Raw genomic sequence first — 15,257 nt, 5'->3', positions numbered from 1 at the left:
GAACACTGGTAGTCCCAGAGTAACCTAACAGCATTGCTACTGGGAGATCAACATATTATGTCATCTTACCTGTATAATGGGTCCACAGGAAAGCAGGCCCAGTGAGTATTTGCTTTTAGTAAATGAGTATACCTGTCACTTACCAACAGAATAAAATCTCCAGGCCTTGTTTATGTTATCTCATTTCTTTTTATCGTTTAAGATGCTTCTGGGAAAATAACATATAATTAGCCACTCTGCACAGGCATACAAAGTCTTTAGCCTTATTAAAGCAAATGAAAATATATTATTCTGGTTTTTAATGTCATATTGTCGGCTATATACAATTATTATAAGATGTGCTATCATCTGGATATTTACTTAAACAGATCAAAGTTCTAGATCTCTGTTTCTATTCCAGGAAAGTTGATGATGTCTGGAAATACTCTGTCTACTGAAATGTTGAATATCACAGCCTTCAAATGCTGACTTTAAAACCCAGCAGTTCTCCAAATTCCAGTGGCCCAAGAAGCCAGACATTCAACAGGAGACCAGGACATAAGTTCTAGCTCTGTGTTTCTGTCCATTAAACCTTGGACCATCTCGTCAAATCTGTTTCTTCCTCTAGAAAATGGAGATATTAGCTTTCTGCTTCATAGAGTAGTTGTGAAGAATAAAAAAGAGCCCATGAAAATGCCATACTAGTATGAGATACTACTTTTCATTGAATAATATTTTTCTATCCATCTACCTGTACTTGTGACTTGCAAGAAATTTTTGCATATGTGTCTATGTACAGGAATACATACACGTATGTGTATTTTGAGGGAGAGTTCATAGCTTCCATCAGTATCTTGAAGGAGTTTATTACCTAAAATTGGTTAAGAACCTTTAAGTTAGGACACATATCTTTGTGATATATGTATGCAGAGATGTCTACAATATGTATGTAATCTAAGATATACAATCTAAGACACTTAGATTCAAAGGAATATATTTGTTATTTAACAAGTATTTATTTAGTGCCGAATTATAGGCATAAAATGAATAAGAAACCTACAAAAGGTTTTTTGCCAACTTGTACCCCTTTCATATATCATTTGATTGCCCAGAAAATTATTTCTCATAAATATTTTAAAGACATTTCACCAAAGTAGAGATATGTCATTAGTGAAGACATATCAATGGTTAATAAGCGCATTACATGGTACTCCACATCATGAGTGTTTTGAAAATTGCAAATAAAACCATAAATGAGATAACTCCCACCAGGATGTCTACTATCAAAAAGACAAACATTACCAAGTATTAGTGAGGGTGTGGAGAATCTGAAAAGCTCATATACTGCCCGTGGGGCTTTAAAATGGCATGGCCAATTTGGTAAGCGGTTGGTCAGTTTTTTATAAAGTTAAAGTTAAATTTACGATTTGACTCAACAATTTCACCAAGGTAATCTACCAAAGAGAAATAAAAGCATATGTCCACACTGAGAACTGTACACAAATGTTCATAGAGGCATTATTCAAGATAGCCCAAACTGGAAAGTAAATGTCCATCAATTTGCAAATGAATAAAATGTGGCATATTCATACAATAGAATATAACTCAGCAATAAAAAGTAATGAAGTACTGAAAAGATACAACATGGATGAAACTTGAAAGCATTATAAAAAGTAAAGGAAACCAGTCACAAAAGACCATATATTATATGGTTCCACTTACATCAAATGTCCAGAAATGGTAAATGTGTAATGACAGAAAACGTATTTTTGGTTGCCTGTGACTGGGGGTGTGAGGCAGTAGCAATTGACTCACAAACAGAATCAAAGGAAATTTGGGGGTTATTGGAAAAGTTCTGAAACTAGCTTATGATAATAGTTTCCTAATTCTGTAAATTTACTAGTCATTAAATTACACATGTAAAATGAGTGACTCTGTGGTAAGTTAAGTCTCAGTGCAGACGTTCTTAGGACGTGAAAAACAGACAGGATGTTTTGACATACAGTTGTAAAATAAATACAAATAAAATATTTACCTATAAAATGATTTAGTTTTTCATACATATTATATTTTAAACTACTGTCCTTTAAAGAAAAAATACTTTTTATTCTCTCCATGTGGCAGTTTCTTAATCTGTAAATGGAGATAAGAGTAACTCCCTCATGAGCACTAGTGAAGAAAAATCAATTAATAGATGTAAAGAATTTGGAAGAGGGCCTGATATACAATAAGCATGAAATATATGTTTATTATAGGTACTAACTAGAGATGTATGTCAGTACCAACCACATATATTTTGTGATATTAATTTCTTTTTTTTTCTTTTTTTTTTCTGGTGGGAAATATGGACATTAATAATGAATAATACTCTCCAAAGTTGGCATAAAGGCCGAGGCAGGTGGATCATGAGGTTAGGAATTCGAGACCAGCCTGGCCAATATGGTAAAACCCCGTCTCTACTAAACATACAAAAATTAGCCAGGTGTAGTGGCGCGCACCTGTAGTCCCAGCTACTCAGGAGGCTGAGACAGAAGAATTATGAACCCAGGAGGCGGAGCTTGCAGTGAGCCGAGATCGCGCCACTGCTTTCCAGCCTGGGTGACAGTGAGACTCGGTCTCAAAAAAAAAAAAAAAAGAAAGAAAAAGAAATTCATATAAATTCATATTTAAAAGGGATATGGGAAAATATGATAGCTAGAAAATTTGGAGTTTCATGGAACATAATCTACAAAAAAATGTATTGGTTTCATTTTCATTTCAGAACGAAAAAATAATCAATCAAAACAATCAGTTTAGTCCTCCTTTCCTCTCCCTTTTTCTCCCTTATCTGCTTACAGTGAACATTTTTCTTATCAATTATAGGATGGAGGAAAATGGCCACCTCGAGAAGTAATAAAATTAGAAGGTGCAGAAGTTAGCGTTGATAGCTTGGGAAAACCATTTGTGTTTAACTGTGCACCTCAGTCTAGAAATAGGACTTTTTGCTTCTGTGCAACCTCAAACCAAGAAATGAAAAGATAATTCACTCATCTTTTATCTTACTAATTTCACTTTGAATGAGGGAAATGCTTCTTCCACAGCAAACTTACAGATACTTAAGATTGGAAGCAGGAAAGGAAAGAACAGATTCATAGCATGAGTCAATAAATGTCTTTTATTTTTTTCCTTAGGCAGGAAAAGTTTGATTCTTCACCTTCCCTCCAGATTTTTTCTAATAATTTCCAAAGACCATAAGGATTGTGCGCTAACTCACCTTAGATCTCCATGAAAAACATAATTATTACTGCAGATCTCATCCAGCATCTCCAAAACTTGCCAAGTGTATATATTTTAAGCTAATTGGATGAATAGTGGTAGGTATAAAAATAATTTATCAGGATTATGACTTAATAAAAGATAGTGAGAAGAGCAAAATTTTAATGATAATATAGCTTTGCAGAGGAATGAAAGTAGCTGATAAATTAACATACAACCCAAATGGAGGAAGAGGATTGTGCTTATAATCTAAGAGGGTAGCCTATGAGCTCTGATCATTTAGCCCCCATGATCATTACTCAGTCCCTGAGGGAATGGACACCACAGGTCAATCCAATGAGTCGACTGAAAACTATTGAAAGTAATGCTAGAGTGAGGGCTGGGATAGAGTGGCAAAGAGTAAATGACAGAAAGGCCACAGGTCAACAGTGTTTGGTATCAATGACACATTTCCTGAAGAACATTTGGGCCCAGTTGCAATCTTAAAGGTAGTCCTAGATCTGAAACCTGTTAGGCAAACAATACACCATCTCTATTTGTGGAATATCGTCTATTCAAATGCATGGTACTTTAAAAGACAAACAAGAAAACACGGTAACAACTTGACTGTACTTCAATTAATGCACAAAATATTTATTAGCAATCTAGTATGTCCAAAGATACTGTTTTAAGATCTCTAAAGGTTATTAGTATGGTGAAGAGCCAATCCTCGCATTCAAAAAAAAATCCTCTTAACTAAGAAGGTAGGGCATTTATTTTAATATATTGAATCCAAAATAAAAATTGAGAAGTGCAATAGGAGAAGACAAAGTGGCATAAGAATTGAGAGTAGGAAGAGAGAGTTTCTAGATGAGGGTATGAAAGTTGTTTATGAAGGGTATGGCATAGGATTGGATAAGCATATAACAAAGAAGTAGAACACAGGATGGCAAAGGGAATAAATCAAGCTTTGGGGAGAGTAGCAAGCAGTATAGTTTGATTGGAAGTCAGGGGATTAAAAGAAAATTGAAAACGATTGGCAAGATAGGGTGGGCTGATTAGGCTGGTGCCTAGCTAAGGAGGCAAAACTAAGAAAATTCAGTCCTCAGGGAGGGGCATTAATGGTATGTTAAAGGTGGCCTCTATGTCCAAGGAACACTTAGGGAAAGACTCAGGACAATGATTATTTACCAGTCTTCCCATATTTTAATAGCCAGTACTTTACAGTTAATGTACCAATTGTTATTAACCTTGTTGGTGTTAATAAATTCATATACCTTAGTAAAGATTGACTACATTTATTCTCAGGCATTAAGTAAACTATAGTAAAGGAAAAGGATAAGAATATTTCAAATATGCCAAGTGGAAGTACGATTTTGCCACCTAGTAACACCAATTTTGCAAATGTGTCACTCTTCAACTATAAACGTAGAGCAATGAAATATATCTGAGCCTCAAGACTGTTCTGTCTCAACAATGTGTTCAGTAAGAACAACAAGCTCCTCCAAGTGACACTTATCCAGCTCCCCAAAGACAGCTCCTACTGTCTTTCAGGTGGCTTGAGGCAATGGACAAAGTGGCACATCTTGTCCACCAGGTAAGATTTCCTTGATATTTATCTCTTCTTTCATTTTGCATTTCTTCTCAGAGGTGGAAAGGAACATGTTAGATGTCATGTGGTCTACCCCGGGATGTCTCAGATGTGTTCTAAAAGCAGGGAAAGAGATCTTAAGTCAACAGGGTTTTTCGCTCAGTTCCTATGGGGGAGCTTGCATTTCTTCTGCTCTTTTCATTTTCAGGAGCTTGTATGCCATCCTTCTCAGTAAGAGTCAGTGGGGAGTCACAAACTGGGGTGGAATTTCTGTTTCACATGAAGAAGTCCAGTAGTTCCCCATGATGACAAACCACTGCTGCTGTTTTCTTTTTACTCCCCAAATATAAGATCTCAGGGATATCTCAGGATGGTGCTATTGATTGAGCAGCTTACTAGGAAATGAGTGTGTTATAATTCAGAAATACAGTGCTTTATGTTTACATCCTTGTTCTGTAGACATATTAGGCCAATTTTCACTATTCCTGCCCGTTCATGATTCCAAACGTTGCAGCAATATGGTTTTTAATTTAAATTTCACCTACAAACTGATAGATAACTTTATAACATCAACAGGAGAGTCATCACCTTGACATCTAAGGCATTTGATATTTCTCTTTCTGAACTTGTTCTACAAACTGTTGGGGAAAAAAATTGCTTTAATACCAATTGTTTCATTTTTATGATATAAATATGATTTCTAATGAGATTATAGATTTCCTTTAAGTATGCTCATTTCCTCACAAAATAGTATACAAGCAAAAGTAATTATCAATTATCTTCTCTACATATTTTGGCTCTTGTGCCTTTGGGAAAATTTAGATTGTTTGAGCTTAAATGTACTGCCAGGTACCCTGTAACTGTCCTTTCAGAACAATAACAAGCATCATCATTAACAAACAACAGGACTTGTGTTTCATTTTACCTGGAACACAGCGTTGAGCACACTCATTCATCTCTCCAATGTGTCATCCTAATGAGCCTCAATATTTTTAGGAGGCATTTATTCTGCTAATGCACTCAAGAGTCTGAAGCAAAGTGGAAAAAATGAACACCCAAACCCCCAGCAGGCTCCCACTTCACAGCAAAGAATACAGCAAACTCTGCCTTCTGAAATCATTTGCCCTGCCATGTTAAAACTAAAGAGCAAAAATGAAACCAAACAGAGAAGAGGAACTGGCAAGCACAGGTAGGGCATTCTGATGAAGAGATAAAGCACAGTGCTCCCAGCCTCAGGTCACAGTTCCCAGAGTTCCCTCCCAGTTCCCAGGCTGGTGGAGGAAGGGCTGTCCTCCAGGGAAGAGAATTTTGATTTATCTTTGGCCTTCCATGTCACTGACCATGAGATCCTAAGACATGAGCTGGCCTGTGGCATTTAACTTGTTCCGTTGCACAAAGGAGAGTTACAGGTAAGGAAAAGTATGAACCAAGGACTGCTATTCGTCACAGTGGACATACCAGGAACAGGGCTAGGAAGACAATCCCAATGGTGAGTGAGGTAACACCTTCCCAGACATGTTACCTCACTTATCAGGCTCAGTGCTTATAGATGGGGGCATTAAAAACAGCCTTTACTAAGGTGCTTGTTTCCATTTCCTTTCTATACATGATTCCATGTTCTCTGGCTGATATACTTTTGATTTCCTCAGAATAAAATAGAAGCCAAAAAGAAGGGATGTCTATGGACACAAGAAGGAAGAAGAGAAGTTTCCTATAGACAATAGATAAGTTTAAGTTTTCTAGCTAGTTGCTCGAGTATTCAGATTGTCTTAGTAAGAACCATTTAGGGCAGTGGCTTCCCTAATGTCAGACAGACTTGGTCTGGGAGTTGAAGACTTTTGGCACAAGATGACCACTCAGCTGACCCTTTTGTGTTACACCTGAAGAACCATGTCTAAGAAGATGTTACTCTGCACAACAGTAGTCTCCCACCTCTGGCTATCAAGAACCCAGGGTGTCCGGGTCTTCTGCACCAGCTGGATATAAGCACAGACATGTGGGTCCTGCACTTCTGCATCCTGAAGGACAGCTGCTTGTATTTCCACATTAACAAAGTGTTGGGGAAAAAATACGCTCCACCCAAGCCTCAGGTATGGACTGAAATTTCACTTGAAGTAATAGTAATTACAATAATAATGGTAGCAACATATTCGTTTTATTGATCTTGTACCTGGCCCTGTGCCATGTGCTTTACCTAAATTCTTCCATCAGCCCTCCAGAGAAGAGGTATTATTACTGTTCCTATTTTACAAATTAGGACAGGAAGTGGCTGCAAAGTGTACATAACTTTACAAGATCACATGTAATAAGTAATGAAAGTGGGATCTGAAGACAGCCAGGCTAACTCCAATGTACCCTTCACCCCACATTCTATTGCTTGGAAAGGTGAAAAGTAAATTCCTTTATTATTTTGTGATTGATGCATTCAGAGTCAATACCAATAGTTTTCTTAGGTAGTAACTTCTCTCTTTTCTCATAATGTCTAAGTGATTGTTATTGGGTAATTTATAAAGAAAAGAGGTTTATTTAGCTCACAGTTCCACAGGCTGTACAAGAAGCATGGTGGCAGCATTTGTTTCTGGGTCAGGGCCTCAGACTACTTCCACTCATGGTGGAAAGGGAAAGCCAGTCAGCATGTGCAAAGATCACATGGCAAGACAGAAAGGAAGAGAACAGGGAGGTGCTGGGTTCTTTTAACAACAAACTCTTGCAGGAACTAACAGAGCAAAACTCACTCTTTAACATGGAAACAGCACTAAGTCATTCATGGGGGATCTGCTCACATGACCCAAGCACTTCCCATTAGGCCCTTTCTCCAACACTGGGGATCTTTCCAGTTTGGAGAGGTCAAGTATCCAACTATAGCATTCCACCCCTGACCTCCTAAAATTCATATTCTTCTCATATTGCAAAATATGATCATCCCTTGCCACCCCCATGACCCAAATACCTCCCATTGGTCCCCCTCCTCCAACATTGGGATCAAATTTCAACATGAGGTTTAAAGTGGTCAAATATTCAAATTATAGCACGTAGTATTCCTAATTTGGACAAGTGAGTAACAAAAAAAAATTAACCATTTTCTTTGGGCAAATTGCTTAACTTCCTAAAACTTAGTTTCCTCATTAATAAAATGGGAATAACTAACAGTTATCTATTAATATTCCACAAAACTGTTGTGAAGATCAATTGGAGTCATTGCTATTAAAGTGACTTAAAGCTCTATACATGAAGAGTTCTGTCTTACATATATTATTAGATATATTTTATTATATATTTTACTGTATGTATTTTATTATGTATTATACATACTTATTAAATTATAGTTTAAAGTATGTATGTACAAAATGATCATACAAATAATTTAATAAAATAATTGCATTTGATTTCCACAAAATAAATTAACTTTCTCATAAGTTTTGACAAAATATATTATTGGTGTTCTATTTACAGTTGAATTTTTCCCATATGAATAATCTTTAAATAATTAGCAGTAATTAGCAATTATGAACATCCTGGAATCTCAGTCATTTAATTTCTTCTTTTAGGATTAATGCTTATGTTTAGATACGTAGACATGCCAAATTGGAAGGAGGCATCCAGTGACCATTTTGACCTTAGAAGTGTACAAGAGGTACAAAGTGAGCATCACACCATGGCCCGTTTTTCATCACTCAAGATGAACAATGAAATGAGCCTCCTCTACCCTCCCATCCGTTTTAAAACATGACCCTAACATCATTCAACTAGGAAGAGATAGTCTCTCTAAGCCCTTACAAAACAGGCTGTTTCTATTCAACCCCAAATTCATGGCTTTAAACAGCTGATAGCAGGATGGGAATTAAGGTAAAAAAATAGTTAAACCTCCAAAGTAGTCACTGACTGGGACTTTCATTATAAAATATCACTATAAATGTCTGAACTCCTTTAATTACCAAATCAATTAAGCCAATCTTCAAGGGACTATTTTCATAGATGGAAAGAAAATGCTTGGGATTGAATGCACAGATTACTCCAAATTCAAAAATGTTAGCAAAGTGCTTTTAAACCCCTGGGGCCCAGAGACTGTCACTGATTACAAGAGGTTAAAAATAGTAATGACAGCCACTAGGTGGCTTTTCTTATCCCAAAAGGTCAGAGGCCCTACTTGAACAGAAAAGTCCTCATTAAAGAACTACAAAACTGTTCTATTAAATAGCTTAAATAACAACAAAAGTAGCAGCTATCGTTTAGTGAGAGCAGCTCTTGTACTAGGCACTCTGTTAAGTGCTTCTACTTATTATTTCCTTTAATTTCTACAACAACCCTATAAGGTAGGTTATTATCCCACAGGTTTAGAAATTGATGCTTAGCAAGATTACATAATTTGCCTAAGTCCTCCTGAATAGTAAATGGGGAAGACAGAATTTGAACCCAGGTAGTCCAAGTTGTATCAATAAAAAGAAAAAAATTGAAGAAGAAGAAAATGAAATTCCTGTTTATATTCAGCTCTTATCATTGCATAACTCTTTCTAGAGACTTCTATCATTCTTTGTTGCCTCCAGAGCACTCCAGGGCCTTATATTTTTTCCAAAAACTCCTGTTTCTGGCTTTATCTTCCACTGTTTCTTCTAAAGTACCCTGCATTCCACCCAAACAGGGCTACATTCTATTTCCTTACCACACCCCACCTTGTTAAAATTTTTCGGACCCAATGATCTTATTTGTGCTAGTTCCCTCCCCGAACTATCTCCTAACTACTGATGGCCCAGTATAAATTGTTCAGATTCTAGCTGTCCTTCAAACATCTATTCAAGTGCTGTCCATCTCTACTATGAAGCAATCTCAGATGGTCCTAGATAAATAAACCTTCTCCCTTTTCTGAAATTATCTGTCTTCTGACAATTATCATCCTTTACCTTGTATTTTATTTTCTGATGGTTATCTTATCTTTTCTAAGGTATTATATGCTCCAAAAATGATACTTTATTATGTGTACTTAATGAATGAATGAATATTCAAACTAACTGACCATCGTTGCCATGAACTGTGAGTAATTTGTCATCCCCTCATTTAATAATGGAGATTAGAAAATTGAAAAGCCAGTTCAAAGGCAAAACTAGAACTCAGTTCACCACATGCCTGGCCTTTCTTCCATATGACATTCTTTCCAGATGTAAACAGTTATCTAATTTCTTCCAGCAGCATCCAGAGCTCTAAGGATATGGTCATCTCACTCACCACCACTACTGGCATTCACCCACCCAGGTCATCTGGGAATCAATACACAGCATTGGGAGACCTGAAGACAGATGCACCATCCAAAGGACTAAGAATTGGCATGCTGCCTGCTTCCAGAGCCCAAGCATACCACCTGCAGTCCTGAAAATATATCCTATCCCATTGCAAATGCCAACACTAGCATATACCATCCAGGGGCCAAAGGACTGCCCCACTTGGTGTTCTCATTTCCAGCAAAGCTGCACCACAGCCTCTATAAACAACCTCAGCCTAAGTCACTGAGGAATTCACAGACACCAATGATATTATCAGAGCTGAAGAAATTGTATAAAGACTATGCTATTGGATCCACTCAGAATCAAAGCCAAAGCATCTTACCCAATCAACACAATACATAGACCTATAGAAAAAAGTATTTCCTTATGACAGCCAATCCATAGAATTGGAAAGTGTTATACCAGAGGCACAAAAAAACATGCAAAAGTAGGGAAACATGACATCTCCAAAGAAACATAATAATTCTCCACAAATAGATCACAAAGAAAAAGAAGTCTGTGAAATGCATGAAAAATAATATAAAATAATGATCTTAAGGAAACTCAGTGAAACACATGAGAAGACACATAAACAAAACAAATAAGTCAGAAAAACAATTCAGGATATGAATGAGAAGTTCGATAAAGACATAGATATAAAAAAGGAACCAAACAAATTCTAGAACTAAAGAATTCTATGAATAAAATAAAAAATACAATTGAGTGCTTTAACAATAGATAGATCAAGCAGAAATCATTTCTGAACTTCAAAACAGCCAATTTAAAATAATCCAGTCAGACAAAAAAAGAAAAGAATTAAAAAGATTGCAGAAAGCCTATGTTTGACTTGGGGGATACCAAAAAGTGACCAAATTTTTAAAATTTGGAAGTTCCAAAGAAGAAGAAATGAACAAAGGCAGACAAAAACCTACTTTGTTAAACAACAGCTGAAAACTTTTTATGTCTACATCGAGAGATATAGAATTCAGGTGATAGGAAGCCTAAAGATTCAAAAATAAATTCAATCCAAAAAGTCTTATGCAAGGCACATAATAGTGAGTGTCCAAAGTAAAAGACAAAGAGAATTCTAAAGCCAGCAAGAGAAAAACCATCAAGTCACATCTGAGGGAATGTCTACCAGATTAACATCAGTTTTCTCAGTAGAAGCCTTACAGGCCAGGAGAGAATGGGATGATATATTCAATGTGCTGAAAGAAAGAAAACTGCTAGCCAACAATACTATACTCGGCAAAGCTATTCTTCAGAAATGAAAGAGAAATAACATCTTTCCTAGATAAACAAAAGCTGAGAGAATTCATCACCACTTGACTGACCCACCCTACATGAAATGCTCAAGCTGTTAAGCTTTATGGAGCCCTAATCTGGAAGTGAAAGAATAGCTATCACAAAAAGATACAAAAGTATAAAAGTCACTAGTAGAGCAGATGACAAATGAGAGAAAGATATCAAATTGTATCAATTTTTAAGACCACAAAATCATAAAAGTAAACCATAAAAGAGAGATAAAAGAACAAAAGAGATTCTAAAATAAAAAAAACACCCAACTATATGTTCCTTCAAGAAAATCACTTCACCTGTAAAGACCTATAAACTAAAAGTAAAGGGATGAAAAAAAATTCCACACAAATAGAAACCAAAAGCCTGCAGGAATAGCTCTATCTATATCAGACAAAATTGACTTTAAAGAAAGAAAATATGAAAAGAGACAAGGAAGCTCATTATATAATCATAAAGGGGTCAGTTCAGCAACAGGATATGGCAAATAGAAGTATACACCACCCAACACTGAGCACACAGAATATAAAGTAAATATGAGAGCTAAAGAAATAGACTCCAATATATTTATAGTTGAAAAATTCAACACCCCACTTTAAGCATTGAACAGAACATCTAGGCAGAAAACAAAGAAACATTAGAGTTAATCTGCATTTTAAACCAAATGGACTAAACAGATATTTATAGAACATTTCATCCAACAGCTACAGCACACACATTCTTCTCATCAGAACATGAAATATTCTTTAAAATAAAGCGTATGTTAGGTCACAAAACAAATCCAACAAATTTTAAGAAATTAAAATCAAATCAAGTATCTTCTCAGGACACAACAGAATACCAATACCAAATTAATACTAAAAAGTTAATACCAGAAATAACTTTGGAAGCTGTACAAATTCATGGAAATTACATAACATGCTCTGGAGCAACTATTAACTCTTTATTAAGCAGGAAGTCAAAAAGTGTCTTAAATGAAAATGGGAACATAACATACCAAAATCCAGAGGACACAGCAAAAGCATTGCTAAGAGTTTATTGCAACAAACACCTACATCAAAAAGTGGAACAAATACTCAATTTAATTATGCACCTCAAAAACTAGACAAGAATAAATCAAACCCTAAATCAGAAAGAAATAGCGCTCTGGGCTGAGCAAGTTGCCTTGTTTTCTGCTCCTTCGTTGCCTTAGGTGTTTCCTTTCACATCTCTGTTGAATTCCACTGTTTCTTCTTGGGTTATCTATTCGATGTGTAATTATCTACTATTTTAGTTCCTCTTTGTAGAGAAGGTGAGTACCAGATGCCTGTAGTTGACATGTTGAAGAACTTCCCTCTTTTTTTCAGCTCCTCTCTTGAAAATATATTATTTTGTGGTTAATAAAAATATTTAATCCAAACTCATCAATTCTTTCCCAGTCCTACTTCTTGAATATTTCTATCTCCACAGGTCCTCAATTTCTAGCCCAAATTATCTCAAATACAGATTAAAAAAACATTTCCTTCACTAAAATTCCAACAGGAAATTTATATCTAGGCCATGTTTTAAAATAGAAGCCTGTGGTTTTTGTTTTTACCTGATTCTACTCTTGAATAAAAAATACCATTTGCCTGAGGATGTACCTTGTTCCAGAAGGTGAACTTCACCACCACCCCCTCCCCACTGCCACTCTGACTGCTACTGGTCCAGATGGAAGATCTCCCAAGGCGGATCAGCCGCTAACCCTTCTTCAGGGTTAAGGTGTCTGTGCAAGAGCTCTTCTGAAGCCCTTTACCATTCTTTTGATTTGAATAAATTGAGGTTTATATCATTTTTCTAAGCATTCTGATCAACCCTCCTGTACATCTTAACTTGAATTCCAACCTGAGGCTCATGGAGGCATATTCAAATCTCCTGTGGGAAATTCTCAAAATATATATGCCCTCTCCATCTTCCACGAAGAATCACTCCCTGATAAGCCACATTTTTTTAGAGGGCTGGATCATCCTGCTTAGGCAGGGTGGGAGTGGGAAAGCTAGAATGTATTGAATTTTCCTATGTGTCAAGCATTAGGATAAGCACTTTGTTTTTTATCTAAGTCTAATCTAAACAAAACATCCACTGTTACTATATTATCATAGGTGAGAAACTAACACTTGAAGTTACCTAACATGCTGATGGTAACCCAGCAATTAAATGATTAGAGACAAAATGTAAACAAATGATGCCTAAATCCTGTGCCCAAACTCTTACCCACAATGTTACATATAGTACCCCCTGGCAGAAATTAGTCTTCTTAAAGTAGCACTTCGTCAGTAATACTGTTTGTCTGATCTCTGTAGCCTGGACATCAGCACACTCACTGCAATAGACAGGGTCTACTCAGTCCAGCTAGTTGTCATAACAACCACAGGGGTCATGAGGATAGCAGAAGAATTTATTGAGAATGGCTGAACCCATGCTATACCATGAACACTACAGGCACTAAAATACTCAGTTTAACTTAATGATACTGATATATAAAGAATATTAATCATTGTTATACTCACAAAGATTACATAGTTCTAATGTTAATGTTCAATTCTTCTAGGTGATGCTAGGTAACTAACGACCTTTATGCTGGTCTGATCTGTAATTCCTTCTTTAATTGTATTGTCCAAACTCTGCTTAACTCCTGTACATTCCCCCTTGGCCTGGTTCTTTGTTCTCCTGCCCTACAGAGGTCATCATCTTGAAGCAGGCCTTAATTACCACTTATATCAGTGTTTATCAAAGTACAGGTTTTGACCCTCATTAGTAAGTCCAGCAATGAACATAGTACATTGTGGCCAGTATTTTAATCACAACAGAATAGTTTGAATCGAAAATGTCATGGTACACCATGATGTTTCACAAAGCTTTTGCTCTAATATGAAAATATGTCGAGGTCTGTACATACTACATTTTTGGATGGCCGCCAAAAAATTTGAAAAATATTAAAAAAAAAAACAACCTTAGTCTTTGCATATGTATTTGTTCAAGTGGTCAGTTTTATGTTCAAAATCTTAGAAACAGTATTTAGATGGTTACTTCCTTTTAATTACATTTGTAATGTGTCTGCTACTAGTTGCTTTTTTCTTGAGATCCTGGCTTCTGTGGTCATTGCTGCACAGAGACCTGGATCCTTGACTGCAGTATCTCAGATGCTTTACTGTTTTACTTTTATTTTATTTTGTATTTTAGTCTATTTCCTGATATTCTTCATTAGCGATCTGGGAGATCTTATATGACATTTACTATTTTTGGAGGTATCTGTAGTATTGTTGACATGACTTCTGTCTTGTAACAGTCACCTGAGATGCTGAGAGAATACTGAGGACAGCAAAGTAAGGCAGGGAAAAGATAAAAGTAATAAGGGGAAAAAGCAAGATGTAAGAAGCAACACAGCAGGTTTCCTGTAAAAATGATATTAGACACTAACCCCACATTTTACTTTTAGCTAGATAAATATACCTCTAATGTGTAATGAGGGAGTTGGAGAGATAGCCTCGTCAGTTCCCTCGAGGATTTCCTGTCAAGGAGAGGGTCAGTACTTTAACAACATGCATTGCTGGCTCGCCTGTGCCTGCTAATGAAAAAGCCACAGTATGAGTATGCCAGAAGCCCCTTAGTCAAGTGCCTCTATTAAAGCCTGAAGCCCCTTTCCATTCACTATACACTTGATGAGGTTTTTTCTCTTTTCCCTGTCTCCAGAATAAAACCAGAAGTAACCAATTGTGACTGTTGACTATCGTTCTTGAATAAATCACATCAAGGTCTGTGTGCATGTCTCAGAAAGATATTTTACGTTATCACAACAAATGGAACATGTAATGCTTGCACAGTTCTTCTAAGAAATCTCTATCCAAATTAGCTTGCTAATTACTGCTGCTATCTCATAACAC

Source organism: Mandrillus leucophaeus, unplaced genomic scaffold, assembly GCF_000951045.1.
Source record: "Mandrillus leucophaeus isolate KB7577 unplaced genomic scaffold, Mleu.le_1.0 Scaffold344, whole genome shotgun sequence".
NCBI lineage: Eukaryota > Metazoa > Chordata > Mammalia > Primates > Cercopithecidae > Mandrillus > Mandrillus leucophaeus.
This window is presented reverse-complemented; position numbering follows the sequence as displayed.